This window comes from Pantherophis guttatus, chromosome 14, assembly GCF_059756535.1.
Source record: "Pantherophis guttatus breed Tessera chromosome 14, ASM5975653v1, whole genome shotgun sequence".
In the NCBI taxonomy this organism is placed as follows: domain Eukaryota; kingdom Metazoa; phylum Chordata; class Lepidosauria; order Squamata; family Colubridae; genus Pantherophis; species Pantherophis guttatus.
Window position 1 is genome coordinate 19,954,981 of NC_142076.1, and position 18,769 is coordinate 19,973,749.

General features: G+C 45.5%; 1 long non-coding RNA gene across 1 annotated transcript; it reads right to left on the bottom strand.

The window, feature by feature from the left end:
• Positions 1-2,727: 2,727 nt before the first annotated feature.
• Positions 2,728-3,096, bottom strand: LOC117660124 (uncharacterized). The gene is made up of 2 exons (XR_004589474.2): positions 2,932-3,096; positions 2,728-2,836 (listed from the first exon to the last, which is right to left on the bottom strand). It is a non-coding gene; the product is annotated as an uncharacterized LOC117660124 (long non-coding RNA).
• Between the last annotated feature and the right edge of the window lie 15,673 nt (positions 3,097-18,769).

Genomic DNA, 18,769 nt, shown 5'->3' on the forward strand with positions numbered 1-18,769 from the left:
GCAGAAATGAAAAGAAATGAAGACAAGTGGGGGGAAAAAACCTAGATTTTTTTCCCTCTGCTGAATAGGCAGTCCTTGGCTTTTAGTGACTGCTTGAAGTTACAACAGCATTGAAATAAGGGACTTATAGCTGTTTTTCACACTTAACAACGGTTGCAGCATTCCCGTGGTTACAAGATTATAATTCAGATGCTTGGCCCCTGGCGTGTATTTACAAACCGTTGCAGTGTCCCTGGATCAAGATTTTGGGAAAAAATTGGTCTCAATTTACTAACTGCATTGCCTAGTCCATCCGTTGCAGTAAATCATGGTTTAATCCAGTGGTGGAATTCAAATTTTTTTACTACCGGCTCCGTGGGCATGGCTTGATGGGCGTGATGTGGCTTGGTGGGCGTGGCAGGGGAAGGATACTGCAAAATCTCCATTCCCACCTCACTCCTGGGGGAAGGATACTGCAAAATCTCCATTCCCTCCCCACTGCAGGGGAAGGATACTGCAAAATCCCCATTCCCTTCCCACTCCAGGGGAAGGATACTGCAAAAATCTCCATTCCCTCCCCACTCCAGGGGAAGGATACTGTAAAATCCCCATTCCCACCCCACTCTGGGGCCAGCCAGAGGTGGCATTTGCCAGTTCTCCGAACTGCTCAAAATTTCCGCTACCGGTTCTCCAGAACCTGCTGGATTTCACCCCTGGTTTAGTCGTGGCTAATAAACCACGTTGGATGGGGGTTTGAGCACCTTGCTACAGCATAAAACAAGCTTCACAGACTCCAGTCGCTGGTGCTATCCGTAAACGGCAGGAACCCATTTACCGGAAGCCACGAAAGGACCATTTTACTCTCGCCTCTTAACTTTCCACATTTTAATATTACTCAGTGGGAAAATAATATTTAAAGGAATAATAATAATAAATAAAATCCATAGGTTAAGGATAGGAAAAAAAACAGCAACAGCTTTGGTGTGAATGTATGTTTTTTCCCCACCCTGTATTTTCCATCTGAAAATAGCTTTCTTTCGTTCGTTACGCTTTCCTATAAGGGATTGTTATTGTTCTAATGTTCCACATAGGTATTTTTAATTTATTTCATTTTATTTCCTCTGGAGCGATGTAGTAAAGAAAAAGTTTCCAGCTTTTCTGGAGGGACAGTGGACGTATTAAGTAAACAAAGGAAGATGATCTCTCCTTCCCTTTGGCAAAGCCGTACATATTCATCACACCTCCTTTTATCATAAATATGTATGTAGATACCGTTGTGTAGACACACACATTCACACACACACACACACACACATACACATATATATATATATATATGCTTCAAGGAGCTCACGGATGACTATGGAAATAGAAGCTGAAATTGAAACTTTATGAGAAAAATCCCTAGGGGGAAATGAACTTAGTTAAACTTGATAACACAAAAATGAAAAAGGCCTGCTCCTGTGTTGTTTTCCTTCTCCGGCTTCGGCATCTCGCCACGCGTCTTCCTTGCTGTCTTTTAAGATCAATAACACACCACCCTGCATATTTTATTTTTAGATTTCAAAGGGCTCTCCGCATTTCATTTCTCTAATGGGAAAGTGAACTTAACAAAACGCCTTGGACACCTTACAAATATATATATCAATAGAAAAAAATAAATTGCTCTTGAATGCTAGCAAAAAAGAAAAAAAAATTCAAAACCATATGCTCGGAGAGTTGTTGCATGCGCTCGTAATTAATTTTTTTACAAATTGAATCCCCTCCTCTCTTTTTTTTTTCCTTATCCGTCATTTCTTCCAAGATCTCTATTTCTTCAGCCCAAGCAAACGGGATCGAGAAGTTGGGCATCAGGAAGGAGTCCGCTCCGTTTCACGGAAAGCGAGAGGAAATTTCGATATCACAAACTTAAGGTCCATTTTACTCCTTCCTCTAGAACAGCTAGTCCTCGACTTAATGACCACAGCTGAGCCCAGAATTTCCAAGGTGGATGTTAAATGAGTCATAGTTGATTTTATGACATTTTTGCTACAACATTGGAGGTCTTTAGAATTTAGAATAACAGAGTTGGAAGGGACCTTAGAGGTCTTCTAATCCAACCCCCTGTCCAGGCAGGAAACCCTACACCACTTCAGACAAATGGCTATCCAACCTCTTCTTAAAAACTTCCAGTGTTGGAGCATTCACAACTTCTGGAGGCAAGTTGTTCCACGGATTAATTGTTCTAACTGTCAGGAAATTTCTCCTTAGTTCTAGGTTGCTTCTCTCCTTGATTGGTTTCCACCCATTGCTTCTTGTCCTGCCTTCAGGTGCTTTGGAGAATAGCTTGACTCCCTCTTCTTTGGGGCAGCCCCTGAGGTCTTCAAGTCCAACCCCTTGCTTAGGCAGGAGACCCTAGACCATTTCAGACAAATGGTTGCCCAATCTCTTCTTAAAAACTTTCAGTGTTAGAGCATTCACAACTTCTGGTGGCAAGTCGTTCCACCGATTAATTGTCCTCACTGTCAGGAAATTTCCCCTTAGTTCTAAGTTGCTTCTCTCCTTGATTACTTTCCATCCACTGTTTTAATTGTGTAGAAGAATGTCCCATTTGGACAGCTGACCACCCGTCAGAATCATTTGTGATTCCTAGGAAGAGTCAGAACAAAGATTGTTGGTAATACAATGGGGGTATAAAACCGGAAAAAGCAAGATTGGGAGGCAAGATTTTACCTCTGAGTAAATAAATACCAGAGTGTAACTGATTAATTGGTACATGGAGCTTTTATTGGTTTGTCTGGGCTTTTTCACAATACCTCTTTTGTAGGATGAAACAAGGCAGGTAATGAGCTTGTCGAGGCTGCACCACAAAACGAACCTGGAGATTTAAGGAAATGTGTGAGCTCACCTGGAGCTGAGATACAAGAGAGCTTTCCAATGAAGCAGCATCCCCAGGTGAAAATGTTTACTCACCTGTACTGGACACCAGCTGGGCTGAAGGTGTGTTGATGCCTCAGGCCATCAATACAAAGAGCACTTGCCTTTCGGCTAATTTCAAATTGTTGGAAACAGTTGGAATTCCCAGGGTGCCCTAATCCATAGTTTGCATAACTACTGGTTTGTTGAATAAGAATCAATAGCTGGGTCTGCCTGAGATGCCAACCCAAGCAAGCTATGTTATGGTTGAGTCAGATCAAGTATAATAACAATCCACCTCTGAAGATCTAGTTCAGGGGTCAGCAACCTGCGGCTCTGGAGCCGCATGTGGCTCTTTCATCCCTCTGCTGCGGCTCCCTGTCGCTGGTCGGCTCCACAATTGATAGGGCTTTCGGTTAGGACAGGTAGAGGGAAAAGGATGTCGCGCTAGGAGGAGACTCTATCGTGGGGGAACCGGACTTCCGGTTGGTAGAGGGAAAAGGATGCCACGCTAGGAGGAGACTCTATCGTGGGGGAACCGGACTTCCGGTTGGTAGAGGGAAAAGGATGCCACGCTAGGAGGAGACTCTATGGTGGGGGAACCGGACTTCCGGTTGGTAGAGGGAAAAGGATGCCACGCTAGGAGGAGACTCTATGGTGGGGGAACCGGACTTCCGCCCGGCTCCAGAATTGAACGGGGAGCTTCCGGTTAGGACCTTTGCGGCTCTTTGAGTGTTTAAGGTTGCCGATCCCTGATCTAGTTCCAACTCCATCTTTGATCTACAGAGATAGACTGGTGCAGAGATAGCCTCATGTTCCACAAATGGTAGTTCTGGAAATAATTCCTGAAGTCCTTCAATAGGAGAAGATCTTGACTCCTTGGAGAATCCCACACTTCTCCTCTTCCTTCTCAACACTGCTTGCTTTTAATCTGCTCTTTGGGTGAACAACAAGTTCCAGAGCATAGAAACATACAAAGATCCTTTCAGAAGGCCACCAAAAACACCGGCCCGCATGAATCAAAGTCATTGCATGAGTCATTGTCTTATCTCCGTGATGGCGAACCTATGGCACACGTATGCTACAGACTACAGGTGGCATGCAAAGCCATTTCTGCAGGCACATGAGCCGTGCTGTAGGTCAGCCCTACCACGCATGCACGCACTCCTCCAGCCAGCTGATTTGAGTTCTCTTCCACTCATGCGGGGGACGTGCACGCATGCCCATGCTGCCCCTCCCCTCCTAGGAGTCTCCATGTGGTCCATTTTGGATGCCAGGTAAGTACAGGACTCGCACGGAGGCTCTGGGAGGGCAAAAAATGGGCCTACCGGAAGTCTGGAAACGGGCCATTTCTGGCTTTTCGGAAGGCCTCCAGAGGGCCGAGGGAGACCATTTTCGCCTTCCTGGAAGCTTCAGGAAAGCCTCTGGAGCCTGGGGAGGGCGAAAAATGGGCCTACCGGAAGTCCGGAAATGGGAGAGGGCGGGGGGTCGCATGCACATGCGTGGTGGGTCAGGGAGCACAGGGGGGTCATGCGTGCATGCACAGTGGGGCGGGGCAGTGCAGGGTGGGTTGCACATACATGTGCAGGGGAGTGGGGCACGCATGCGGGCATTGCATTATGCGTGGCAACACACGTGCATGCAATCACGTGTGCACGCTATTGCGTGTTCACGCATGTTTTTGGCACACGAGGGAAAAATGGTTAGCCATCACTGTCCTATCTCCTTTCTATAATCATTTATGGAGGATATTCAGAACGAGAACATCGCCTTCCCTTTGGAGATTGGCTTGGAGGACACCGATCGGGAGGTTGGTTGAGGTCCTCCCCAGTTTAATCTCCTTGAATGATGCTAAATTAGAACCTCCCAAAAACTCTTGGACAATGTTTGGTTCAACGGCCAAGATCTGACTCTCTAGAATGCATGAAGCATCCGGCCAAGACTCATCCCAGCAAACCATTGTTGAACGTGCCACCAAAAACAGGTTGTTTATGAACTTCTTCAGCAGTCTCTCCATAGATTTTCTGAAAACCTGTTGCTAAACTCCATAACCACCCTCCATTAAGTTTAGGGACAAAAGGACAGCGAGATGTTCCAAAGTCAAATTGCTCTTCGCTACGAAGAGAGAAGGGAGCACATTACCTTATCAAGTTAATACAGTGTGATAGACTTTTACAGACAGCCCAGCCAGAAGGACTGTAAATGTCTAACAGATTTAAGAAAACTGTTCCCCGGGGAACACCACCTCAGAAAGAAACCTCAGTGGATCAAATTGATCCGCTGAGCATCCCTTGCTGGGAGACAATTGCTCTCCTCAAAAATTGGGAGACAAATGGGATGCAGGATAACAGAAAAACAGAGTTGGAAAGGATGGAGATATTTCTGTTATTCTATCCTATCCTATCCTATCCCTGTTCCTGTTCCTGTTCCTGTTCCTGTTCCTTATTCTATTCTATTCTATTCTATTCTATTCTATTCTATTCTATTCTATTCTATTCTATTCTATTCTATTCTATTCCACTCCACTCCACTCCACTCCACTCCACTCCACTCCACTCCACTCTACTCTTGTCCTTGTCTTGTCCCTATTCTATTCTATTCTATTCTATTCTATTCTATTCTATTCTATTCTATTCTATTCTATTCTATTCTATTCTATTCTACTCTACTCTACTCTACTCTACTCTACTCTACTCTACTCTACTCTTGTCCTTGTCCTTGTCCTTGTCCTTGTCCTTGTCCTTGTCCTTGTCCCTATTCTATTCTGTTCTGTTCTGTTCTGTTCTCTTCTCTTCTCTTCTCTTCTACTCTACTCTACTCTACTCTTGTCCTTGTCCCTATTCTATTCTATTCTATTCTATTCTATTCTATTCTATTCTATTCTATTCTATTCTATTCTACTCTACTCTACTCTACTCTACTCTACTCTACTCTACTCTACTCTTGTCCTTGTCCTTGTCCTTGTCCTTGTCCTTGTCCTTGTCCTTGTCCTTGTCCTTGTCCTTGTCCCTATTCTATTCTGTTCTGTTCTGTTCTGTTCTCTTCTCTTCTCTTCTATTCTACTCTACTCTACTCTACTCTTGTCCTTGTCCCTATTCTATTCTATTCTATTCTATTCTATTTTATTCTATTCTATTCTATTCTATTCTATTCTATTCTATTCTATTCTACTCTACTCTACTCTACTCTACTCTACTCTTGTCCTTGTCCCTATTCTATTCTGTTCTGTTCTGTTCTGTTCTATTCTAATTTCATTGTTCTGTTCTGTTCTGTTCTGTTCCTGATTCTATTCTATTCTACTTTATGGGCAATATCTTCTCTGGAAACCCCTGAGAGACCTCTGAAACAGGAAGGAGCAAGAGTAGTAAAATGATGATGTAGCCCCAAATATACCACATTTTTCGGACTATAAGGCGCACCTAAATTTAGAAGAGGAAAAGAACAAAAAAAAAAATTGGCCTCCCTTTTCTCGGGCCTTTTTTTCAGCCCTTTTCCAGTCTTTTTTCAGCCTGTTTTCATGGCTTTTTTTGGCCCGTTTTTGAGGCTTTTTTCGGCCCATTTTCGAGGCTTTTTCTGGCTCATTTTTGAGGCTTTTTTGGCTCGTTTTCAAGGCTTTTTTCAGCCCATTTTTGGGGCTTTTTAGCCCATTTTTGAGGCTTTTGAGGCCTGTTTTTGAGGCTTTTTTCGGTCCATTTTCAAGGCTTTTTTCAGCCCATTTTTTGAAAAAAAAAAACGGGCCCCCAAAAGTCTCAAATACTGGCTGAAAAAGGCTGAAAAAAGGCCCAAAAATTGGGTGCGCAGAGGCCAAAAAAACATCTGGCGGGTGGACGGGACTTCAGCAATATTTGGTCTATAAGACGCACAGACATTTTCACCCCCTTTTGGGAGACAAAAAAGTGCATCTTATAGTCCAAAAAATGCGGCATTTATTCCAAAATCAATATATCCACGTGGGACAAAATTTTGTTTGCCTCTTCTGAGATCTGCTAATATGCTCCCAGCACTTTATCCTTGATTGGTATCGGTTGATTAATGCAACTGTCCACGAACCAGTTTGGAAGTAAAGCTGTTTTGCTATTAACGGCAAGTGGCTAGGAGATTTTTTTTTTTTCCTCTCTAAAAGAACGACTGGGGATTGATGGCATATTAAAGCCCTAGAAAATGGCAAACAAAATGCTCCACAGAACGTAATTAGCAGCATTTCAAATTTGGTGGAGTAGTCCAGCTGGCATTTAGAGGGAGGCCGTGAACCTGCCCTCCTCCTTCTAAACGTGGCATGTCTTTCCACTTGAAACGTGAACTAAGGCAACTATCTGAGAACTAAGGAGAAACTTCCTGACTGTGAGAACAAACAGTAGAGCGACTTGCCTCCGAAAGTTATGGGTGCTTCTTTATTGCGGGAGCTGGAAGTCTTCAAGAAGACCGGACAAGCATTTGTCTTGTAAGGTCCCAAAATATACTTGAGTCACCAGAAGGCCAAAGAGAGAAACTCAAGACGAGGCTTGCAAAAAAACAGATTTTATTTATGGCCAAAAACAAAATACTGGGTGGAACTATATCCAGAACATACAGATACAATGCATGCGAGGAGATAGCCACCCCTTGGGGAAGGTATGGCGTCCTTTTATACCCTCAGAGACGTCAGCTTAGTACCCAACTCTGGCCTCCTAATTTAGGTTTGTGTATTCCTTGTTGCCCTGCAAGGGGGAATAGAAACTTCCCAATTAGCCATCTTGAGCATTTCTTTGGCCCCCTGGCCCTGGAAAGCAGGAGTTTATCCAGATCAAACATAAATTAGGACTGAGGTGTAAATTATCCCTTGGAGATACGTACCATGCTCTTAGATGGCACAAGAAAAAAACAGGGAGAAGATTGATATGAGTTCAGGTCAAATGGCAGGGACATATGTTTGACAAATACCAGATACATTACAGGAGATACAAATATAAAGGCATATATGTATTACAGGAACCTAATGGTTACAGAATCTAGTACACCAGTATATTATTACATCCTTATTATTGTTTCCCTTCAGTCTGGAATTGTATAGAGCATGGCCTATACAATTAGGCCTTCTGGGCCTACCGGAAGTCAGGAAATGGGCAGTTTCCGGCCTCCGGAGGGCCTCTTGGAGCCTGGGGAGGGTCATTTTTGCCCTCCCCAGGCTCCAAGAAAGCCTCTGGACCCGGGGGAGGGCAAAAAACGGGCCTTCCGGTCCCACCAGAAGTCGGGAAACAGGCCATTTCCAGCCTCCGGATGGCCTCCAGATGGGTGAGGAAAGCCATTTTCGCCCTCCCCAGGCTCCAAGAAAGCCTCTGGAACCAGGGGAGGGCGAAAAAGAAAGCCTCTGGAGCTGGGGGAGGGCCTACTGGGCCCACCGGGCCATTGCGTGCCAAAAGCGGGGGGGGCATTGAATTATGGGTATCGGTACGCAAGGTCCCTTCCCATCCTATCATTCTTTGTTCTCATGAGTTTATCATAAAACGTCTTGTGCTTTTTCGCAATGGAGAAAGAAGAAAAATGAATGATTTGTAAGCATCACTTGATAATATACTGGGACATAAATACACCTCTGTGTTTTTGAATTAGACCTGTAAAGCCATCTTTTTTTTATCAGTACTTCAATCTGGTCATTTAGAATTGAGATTCGGGAGCCTTCTTTCTTTCTTTCTTTCTTTCTTTCTTTCTTTCTTTCTTTCTTTCTTTCTTTCTTTCTTTCTTTCTTTCTTTCTCTCTCTCTCTCTTTCTTTCTTTCTTTCTCTCTCTCTCTCTCTCTCTCTCTCTCTTTCTCTCTCTCTCTCTCTCTCTCTGTGTCTGTGTCTGTGTCTGTGTCTCTTTCTTCTTTCTCTGTCTCTGTCTTTCTCTCTCTCTTTCTTTCTTTGTCTGTCTTTGTGTGTGTGTGTGTCTTATTTCTCTGTTTCTCTCTCTGCCTTTCTCTCTATGTCTTTCTTTCTTTCTTTCTCTCTCTCTCTCTCTCTCTATCTCTGTGTGTCTGTGTCTCTTTCTTCTTTCTCTGTCTCTGTCTGTCTTTCTCTCTCTCTCCGTCTCTCTCTCTTTCTTTCTTTCTTTGTCGGTCTTTGTGTATGGTTGTGTGTGTCTTCTTTCTCTGTCTCTCTCTCTGCCTTTCTCTCTCTCTCTGCCTCTCTCTGTCTTTCTTCCTTCCTTCCTTCCTTCCTTCCTTCCTTCCTTCCTTCCTTCCTTCCTTCCTTCCTTCCTTTCTTTCTTTGACAACCGCTGTAGCACATCAAGCCCCAAACCCCAACTGCGGTTTTGTTGTTGTGTTGTCTCCTGTTGGAAGCCGGAAGGGAAGAGAGGGAAGCGCCATCAACTTAGTGGTCTCTGAAAATTGAGTAGTGGGAAGAAAAATTATGGTGACATTTATGGATCGTTCCTGCATCTCTGGAACTGAAACAAAACAAGAGCGATTCACGGCCTTCATGAATCATAGATGGAACGTCTGCATTTATGCTCGCAACATCTGGCTTGAAAGCACCTTCCGTCTTCCCACCAGGTGACTGAGTTAATTAAGGAATGGATGACTTCATAGCCGGGGTAGGAAGCGAAAGACGGGCACGGAGAAGAAGCTGAGAGTTACTCGGGGTTTACAAAAGGCGCCTTAAGTGCTGCCTTCTTGAGAGGTTCATCAGTGCCCAAGTGAGGTAACTCTGACAGGGCACCTGCTTCTTTTAGCTGACACCGGCATAATTAATTTCACGGAAACAACTTGCATCATAGGTTAATTTATTTTGGCTGGCAGCTGCATGCATTAGGAGACAACGTGTTAACGCCACAGCCAAGCAAGATTTATTTGAAGGAGTTGGTTTATTTATATCTTCGGGTGATTTCATTGCAAAGAAATGGATAGAGAGGAGCCAGAGCTTCGAGAGGGAACATCTCCACCCACAGTTGATTTAGGATTTAAAAAAAAAAAGAATTAAAAAAAACGAGCGAGCATGATTTATTTTATTTTATTTTTTGCGCAAACTTAAAAAGCATCTTTCAGTAAAACAAAATACCCTGGTAGGAGACATAAAAGCAAGTCTGCTCGTAGGAAGGAATTCTTGTATGAGATCCCTTCGGCTCTAGCCCAACGAGCAGGTTTACACACGGTGCTAAGCCTTACTTGGCTTGATCGGTGGATAAACCGTACTTGGCTGAGATCGTGCAACATAAGACATAAACCACGATCTGCGAGCGACAGCGATTGGGTTCCTACTGCAGTAAGCCCAAATCAAAGAAAGCACATCACCATTTATTTGTTTTATTTATTTACTTACTGAATTCATTTATATTCCATCTTTTGGGGGCGCTTGATGGCTCAGTGGTTAGTGGAAAGATCATCACCTTTTAATGACCCCATAATCCCCATAATCCCTTGCAGGGTGGAGCTGAATTGAGCTGACTGTTTACTGGCCAGATGCCTTTCCTGTTGCCAGTGTGGAGTTATATTCAGCAGATAAATTCTCATTGTGCCCAGAGAGAGAAATATCTGCCTCTACTTAGGATCGAACTCACAGCCTCCTGATTGTGAGGCGAGAGCTAGGTCACCGCACCACTCCTCCGAACGGTCACTAAATGAACCATTGTAAGTCAAGGACTACCTACCTGTAGATCATCGTCATCGTGTTTTAATGACCCCATAATGCTTTGCAGGGTGGAGTCTGGGCAACTGAATGGAGCTGAGTGTTTACAGGCTGGATACCTTTCCTGTTGCCAATGTGGAGTTATATTCAGTAGATATATTCTCATGGTGCCCAGAGAGAGAAATATCTGCCTCTACTTAGGATCGAACTCACAACCTCCTGATTTTGAGGCGAGAGCTCCACCTCTAGGCCACCGCACCACTCCCAGTGGTTAGCGGAAAGATGACAACATGAATTCGAGACCCTAATGCCATGTGATGGGGTGAACTCCTGTCCTTGTTCTGGCTCCTGCCCACCTAGCAATTCGAAAGCATGCAAAAGTGAGTAGATAAATAAGTACCACTTTGGTGGGAAAATAGCGGTGTTCCAATTGCCTCGGCGTATACTATGCTGGCCACATGACCACGGAAAATGTCTTCAGACAATTTCCGCGGTCTAGGAAATGGAGATGAACACCGCTCCCTAGAGTTGGAAGTGACTGGACAGGAGAAACTATCTTCGTCTTTATATCCTGCCTTTATTTTTAATAAATAACCATGAACGCATGGTCTCCATGGTTTCTAGCTTGTTTTTTTTTTTAACCGCTAGACCAAACTGATGTTGGAAGGCAACGTCTCAATCATCCTGATGCTCCTTAGATGTTTATCAAAGGTTTCTCAATCAAAGACTGGATTCCCGTATGGTTTGTGAGTCCAGGATTTCCCACACTGCACGAATCCATGTATAGAAAAAGCACGTCTGGACATAGATGCTGGTATTTTCCAGCACTTCAGCCTCTGCTCCTGTAAGGGGGAAAAAAACCCTTCATCCTGATGGCTGTCACCTACCAAAATGCTAGGATTTGGCTGACATGTTGTAATTTGGGTTTGACCTGTGTGAGACTGAAAACGGCTCTCAGCCAGGGGTGGGGCTGCTGGGAGTTCGCAGGGGTTCGGGAGAACCTCTAGCTAAGATTCTGTGCAGTTCGGAGAACCCCCAAATCCCACTCCTGGCTGGCCCCGCCCCGCCCATCCTAGCCCCTCCCAGGAGTCCCCATGCGGCCCGTTTTGGATACGTGTAAGTGCAGGGCATGCTCAGAGGCTCGGGGAGGGCGAAAAATGAGCCTACCAGATGTTCGGGAAGACCGGAAACAGGCCTCCGGAGCCTGGGGAGGCCGTTTTCGCTCTCCCGGAGCCTCGAGAAAAGCCTCTAGAGCCTGGGGAGGGCAAAAACACCACCCCCCACCGCCATAGTGCAGGAGGCCGACTAGGTGGCCACGGACACCCAGCAAACCGGGCAGAGAACCCCTTGCTAAAATTTTTGAAGCCCACTCCTGCTCTCAGCCAACAACTTCCAACGCAGAGGAATTACCGCAAGAATATCCAAACGGGCTGGAATTCCAGATGTTGAAGTTCTCACATAATGGTTCCAATGGATGAGACAAGAACCAGCATTGAGAGGAGACAAGAACCGGCATTGAGGGTCCCCACCCACTCCCAGAAGTAGGAAGCCGTTAACTGTTGGAGGATTCTTTGAACTTGGCTAAAAGACAGAAAATGGGGAAATCTCGGTGTTCCGGTCCAGTTTCTTAGTGGATCCCCCCCTTTTTTCCCCCCTGAATAAGGACACTGGAGATCTTCCTTGTCCTATTCACCGCTAGATTTGCCTCTCTGTGAGATTCGCAAACGCCTCAAGACAACAAGGTTTTTGCTAAGCCACTGAGCAAATGTTTCTGCCTGTTTCTAAGCTTGTTTTAAACGGAGGGGGGGGACGAGGGGGCTGCGTTAAAATGCACCTCTTTTCCTCGCTCGCACCTGTCCCTAGAACAGAGAGATTATTATGATATTGATTTCCTCCCCTGCTGCTCTCCCTGCTAGATAAATAAACCTCGTGTCTTTTGAAGACCAGAAGATTGTGGGTCTTGACTCCGCAATGTGGGGAAGCAGCGCAACGCGATTGAAATGCATCAAGAGCCAGCCTCGCGAGCTGTTTTAAAGATTATATTATTTCTGAAATGCGCTTAGTTATCCTTGGCTGTATCTGACCACAAACAGAAAAGAAAGGGAGGGGGAAAAAAATAATCGAGATTTTGTATTTCTCAAGTTCCTCCTGAAAAAAAAAAAGAGAGAGAGACAAAGGAACGCGGTATTTTTTTTTCTCCCCATAAGTGTTCTCTCTAAGCATCATTCACCTGGGTCAGCCTTTGTATCGTGTGAATTACGTTCGCACTAGCGTTACAGGATTAGGATGACATGCCCAGCATTTGTCGCACAAACCAAGATGAACAGCCTACATTGTGGCTTGTGGCTTACTTTTGACACTCTTAGTAAGACCACATCTAGAGTACTGCATCCAATTTTGGTCACCACACTATAAATAAGATGTTGAGACTTTAGAAAAGGTGCAGAGAAGAGCAACCAGGATGATTAGGGGACTGGAGGCTAAAACATACGATGAACGGTTGCAGGAACTGGGCCTGGCTAGTCTAGTGAAGAGAAGGACCAGGGGAGACAGGATAGCGTCTTCCAATATTTGAGGGGCTGCCACAGAGAAGAAGGGGGTCAAGCCATTTTCCAAAGCACCTGAAGGCCAGACAAGGAATAATGGATGGAAACTAATCAAGGAGAGATTCAACCTGGAAATAAGGAGGAATTTTCTGACGGTGAGAACCATCAACCGATGGAACAGAAGTTGCCTTCAGAAGTTGTGGGCGCTTCAACACCGGAGGCTTTCAAAAAGAGACTGGACTGCCATCTGTCAGAAATGGTGTAGGGTCTCCTGCTTAGGCGGGGGGTTGGACTAGATGACCTACAAGATCCCTTCCAACTTTGTAATGTCTTTGTTTCGGTATCAACTCTGCGAGAGGAAAGGCCTACTTTTGGTGCGGATCCCTCTGTTCCTTACGGGGTGCGGGAAAGACATGGCAGACCCCTGTGCTTGGGCGTGAAGGAAGATCCCGCGTGGATTTTGCCGAACCAAGAATTAGCTTGGATAGTCCTCGTTGAAGGACTGCCTCAAACAGCGACCATTCGCAGTGACAGCGGTGGTGAACAAATCACCTGGAAACCAGTCCTTGTACCGACCCCCTTTGTCTGTAAAGCAGAGGAAAGCTGAAGGAAGCCCATCAGCACAAATCAGTTTCACTAAGCGACCGCTTCGCATAAGGACCAAGTCGCAGATCTCAATTGTGGTTGCTAAACGAGGACAACCTGCTATGGCATTTATGTCCTCTAACTTGGATTATCCGAGTTGGTATTTTCTCTCTCTCCTCTGTCTCTCATTCTCTCCCTCCCTCCCAACCTTTGTTAATGCTAAGCTCCAAAACGGGGTAGAGGGGTGTTTTAGTGTTTGGGGGGGAGTGTTTTAGGAGGGGGGGTGTTTTAGGAGGGGGGGTTGTGCCCCACCAACTGCAATCTTGTGCTCCCGGGCGCAATGAAAACATTTCACATAAAACACCCAGAGTCACACTTCAAATCCTGCCTGGCAGGAAGAATTGGCTCACATTGCAAGCAAAAGCCAGAAACCTTTATATATATATATATATATATATATTTCCTTTTTTGTTCTTTCTTTTTTTTTTTTCCTGCTTTCTTTTTTTTAAAAAAAAAAACGGGGGAAATGTGTCCCTTGATCTCTCTTTATTTTTCAGAATTGGGTTCTGTCTGCCGGTGAAACGCAGCCTCGCTTTTGAGGCGATCTTCATATAGACGCAGCCTTTTGTACCGGCGGAGGGAGGGGTGGGGTGGAGAAAAGGGGGAGGAGGGGGGATAATGCTGAGTTTATACACGGCTGATTGCCAGCCTGCCTTTGAAAGAAAGGTGGTTTGTTGATGTCATCGCCGCCACGGCTCTTTTCGGATGGCTGCCGGGCGCTGTGATTAAGTTGCAGCTGGGTGTGTGCATCTCCGCACAATGTCAATTACCTGGCTTCATTGGCAGCCAACCTTACCATGGGCAGGATAGCATCCAATCGCCGGTAGGGATCGCCTCGCCTTCGGTGGTGGCGAAGCATGTAGATCAAACAAGAAAAAAGAACCCCATGCCGAGCTCAGGCGTGTGCGGCGCACGTCCTGACACATGTTTGAAATGGCAGCGTAATCTCTCTTGAATTGTGCTTCTGGCAGTGAAAGTCGCTGGCACTAATTGGCTGAGCCGGTGTGATGGCACAGCACATACTCGGTTGCGCGGAGAGCTAAGCAGGTGGTGGTCCATCTCCTGAGACGGAGGGAAATGTGTGACAGGTTGCCCTGGATGATGGCTACGGGCAGGGTCGAAAGGAAAGTTGGTTGGGAGGAGACCTTGAGATGCAGGGAAGGCCGGAGACCAGTGATGCGTTGCCCCCGGTTCGGACCGATTCTATAGAACCGGTAATAAAAGCGGAGGGAGGCTCCGCCCACCGACACTGACGTCATCAGAACGCTTCTGCGCACGCGCAGAAGAGCGCGTGCACAGCCCCGTTGCAAACTGGTAGTAAAGGTAAGTAGAACCCACCCCTGCCGGAGACCCTTGACCCAGAGGAAGCTGAAGGAAGAGCATGGAACCAGACGTGGGATTCATCTGGTTCTGTCTGGTTCAGGCGAACTGGTAGTGGCGCCCCCCCCCCCCCCGGATGCAATGCATGGGTTCTGCACATGGGCGGAAACTATGCACATGCGTAGAAGAACGCACTCACATTTGCAAACCAGTAGGGAAGGTGAGCGAATCCCACCTCTGCATGGAACCATAAATGACTGGAAGAAGTTTGACCAAGATGATGGCTAAAGGAAGACTAATTGGGAAGACCTTGGGATGCAGGGAAGGCTGGAGACCTTTGACCCAGAGGAAGCTGAAGGAAGAGCATGGAACCATAAATGACTGGAAGAAGTTTGGCCAAGATGATGGCTAAAGGAAGACTAATTGGGAAGACCTTGGGATGCAGGGAAGACTGGAGACCCTTGACCCAGAGGAAGCTGAAGGAAGAGCATGGAACCATAAATGACTGGAAGAAGTTTGGCCAAGATGACGGCTAAAGGAAGACTAATTGGGAAGACCTTGGGATGCAGGGAACAGCAATGGCCTTTGACCCAGAGGAAGCTGAAGGAAGGACAATGTAGGAGATGACCAGGCTGAGTCTGAGAGAGGGGTCAAACGTGTCATTGGTCTCGAGTCCCTTCGCACTGACAAGAGATCTAAGTCCAGCCCACCTTGAATTCCATTGACTCTTAACCTACCATCAATTTGCTTTGGCTCTGGTTAGTAGCTCAGATTCTTGTAGAGAGCATTAGCGTGTAATAAACCTTTATATTCATTTGAACTGCCTGGGCTTCCTGATTTTCCCACGCTGGACAGGCAAAGAATTGGAAGAGGAAGTTTGGTCAAAACGATGGCTATGTACATGTCAGGCAGAAGCAACCACATCCACAGATGTAGAGTTCGAACTAAATACTTCATTATGTACTGCCTATTATACAGGAATCTCCCCAGACTGCTTGCCTTCTCTTGGGAACAAATAGATAAGGTTCTATGGAGCTAAGGGGAGGGGGGGCAGTCCTGAATCTCTTCAGGATTCAAGGCTAATTCCTTGCTTGACTATTCCTCCCTACCTGATTGGACGTTTCCCAACAGTACAGAGTCTAAAGGAAGAATGGCCAAGCTGTTTTTCATACCTTTTCTGAAGCTTCAGATGGTTCATCAACATCAAAACATTTCTTATAGGAAAATGATAAATACTACATTAACTAATAGTATCTCAGATGATGATGATGACGACGACAACTCAAGGTTATTCTTACTGGTGTCCTTAGAACCTGGGACTGGTGTGGACCTCTACAGAGACCCTCAAAGATTAATTGACTTCAATCGGCCTTCCATCATGTATTGACCATCTCTTGACCCCCAGACATTTATCGATAATGGGATAATCCCATTGACCTTTAGGGATCAATATCGACCACTTCGGGGAGCCCTGTACTAAAGGAAGGCTTACTGGGATCCGGGGAAGTCCAAAGACACTTGGCCCAGAGGCCAGAAGCTGAAGGAAGGGCATGGAGCAGAAAATGACTGGAAGAAGAAAGGAGGGAAGTGGGTGGGTATTTTGAAAGAAAGGGGGAAAGGGTTAAGAAATTAAAGGAGAGGGGTTTTGAAGACATCTCTAGCCCTTCAAGGACAGGAGAGGCAGTAGATCAAGGATAAGACAAGACTGCCTGGAAGGCAGGTTGAGACGTTGTGTGCTTAAGAAGCGATTAATAGGTCCAGATGCTGACAAAGGAAATCTGGAAGTCATGTCCGATATGGTTCGTTTGAAGAAGTCACTCTGAAATGCAGTATGGACATCAAGTACGGATCTATTGAGCTCAGAAGTGTGTGATTCAGCTCCCCAGTTTCAGACAGGGGTTGTGAATCCAGGCAGTCTTCATTCAGAAAGGACCCACTCCAAGAAGCCAACTTAACATTTTCAGCTCTGTTTTAACATCAACCGTCTGCAAGCACCTAGTAACTGCATCAAGATTATTATCTACATATTTATATATCCCATTTAGAATTGATTAAATTCTCCAAATCTGTTTTCAGGGCCAATTTGATTGCCCAAATTAAACTGGCGGTGCCCAGCCTTCCTCTTCAGCAACTCCTTCATGATGTTGAGAATTTAGAGGACCAACTTAAGAGACAATCATCTAGATTGACCTCCAGCAAACAGCGAGAATCCATGCTATGCAGCAACAAAATGTATCTTGGTGGTGATGCTGGGCAGAGGTACCATTTGGGGAGGTATCATATCTGTGTTTCAAAGCACCTGTGTGCAGGCTACCAGAAGGATGCAAATTACCAATATCTATGTTTTGCAGTGGGATGTGGTGGCTCAGTGGCTAAGATGCTGAGCTTGTCAATCAAAAGGTCGGCAGTTCAGCAGTTCGAATCCCTAGTGCTGCGTAATGGGGTGAGCTCCTGTTACTTGTCCCATCTTCTGCCAACCTAGTAGTTTGAAAGCACGTAAAAAAAATGCAAGTAAAAAAATAGGGACCACCTTTGGTGGGAAGGGAACAGCATTCCATGCGCCTTTGGCATTGAGTCATGCCGGCCACATGACCACAGAGACGTCTTTGGACAGTGCTGGCTCTTCGGCTTTGGAACGGAGATGAGCATCGCCCCCTAGAGTCGGGAACGACTAGCACATAGGTGCGAGGGGAACCTTTACCTTTAACTTATGTTTTGCAGAATTAATAAAAGGTAGATTGGGATTAGTTAGTAATACTTGGATTATGTTACTTCTTTGTTACCTTCGAGTCTGTCTGGAGACTACAACAATAAATGTTATACCATATAAGATAATATTTGGGGTTCAGGATTGAGCTGTGGAATCCTGGGTGCTCTCCAAGCTTGGTTGTTTTCTTGCAGACCTTTCATTATCCAGCTAGGTACCATCATCAGATGATGTTAGTTGGGTAACGAAACATCTTCAAGGAAACCACCATGCTTAGAGAGCACCAAGGACCTCACGGTAAGTGGGGTGGAATCTATTCTGGAGTCTCAGGGGGGAGGGGCTGTTCAGAGGGAAAAGAGACAGCGGAGCTTGGAATGTCTTGTGTGCAGGAAGAGAGCAAGGACCGACCTTCTCTAGCAATTCACAAACTATATCTATAATTGCAGATCATTGCTTTAGTCTGGCAAGATTCCGTCTATAGGTGAGCAGCAATACACAATAGTTACAAACTCAAGGTAAACCGCTCCAAACTCGATTGCAGAAAATACGACTTCAGCAACAGAGTGGTCAATGCCTGGAATGCACTACCTGACTCTCTGGTTACATCCCCAAACCCCCATAACTTTAACCTTAGACTGTCTACTGTCGACCTCACCCCATTCCTAAGAGGTCTGTAAGGGGGCGTGCATAAGTGCCCCATCCCTGCCCTACTGTCCCCATTTCTTCGTATCCATTTCCTGTGTTCATAATCATGTTTATAACTTATATCTGTTATCTTATACGTGTTTGACAAATAAATAAAAATAAAGGAACTATTCAGAAGTAACTCCAGGTGGGTTTTTTGGGCTTGGCAGTAAGTTCCTGAAGATCTGCTCTATTAAGAGTGAACTCAACATCTTGCAGAAGGCTTTTCCCCTTTCTCCACTAAGCAAAAGTGGTGTCCCTGGATCCCATCTTTAGCCTATAATCCAAGCTCCGAGCCCATGCATAGTCCTGTTCCATGTGGGTTCTTTTCAATGGGTTGATGTTTGCCCACTACTTGGCATCCGGAGCTGAATAATCAGATCCAAATCACCGAGATGTGATGAGATGTC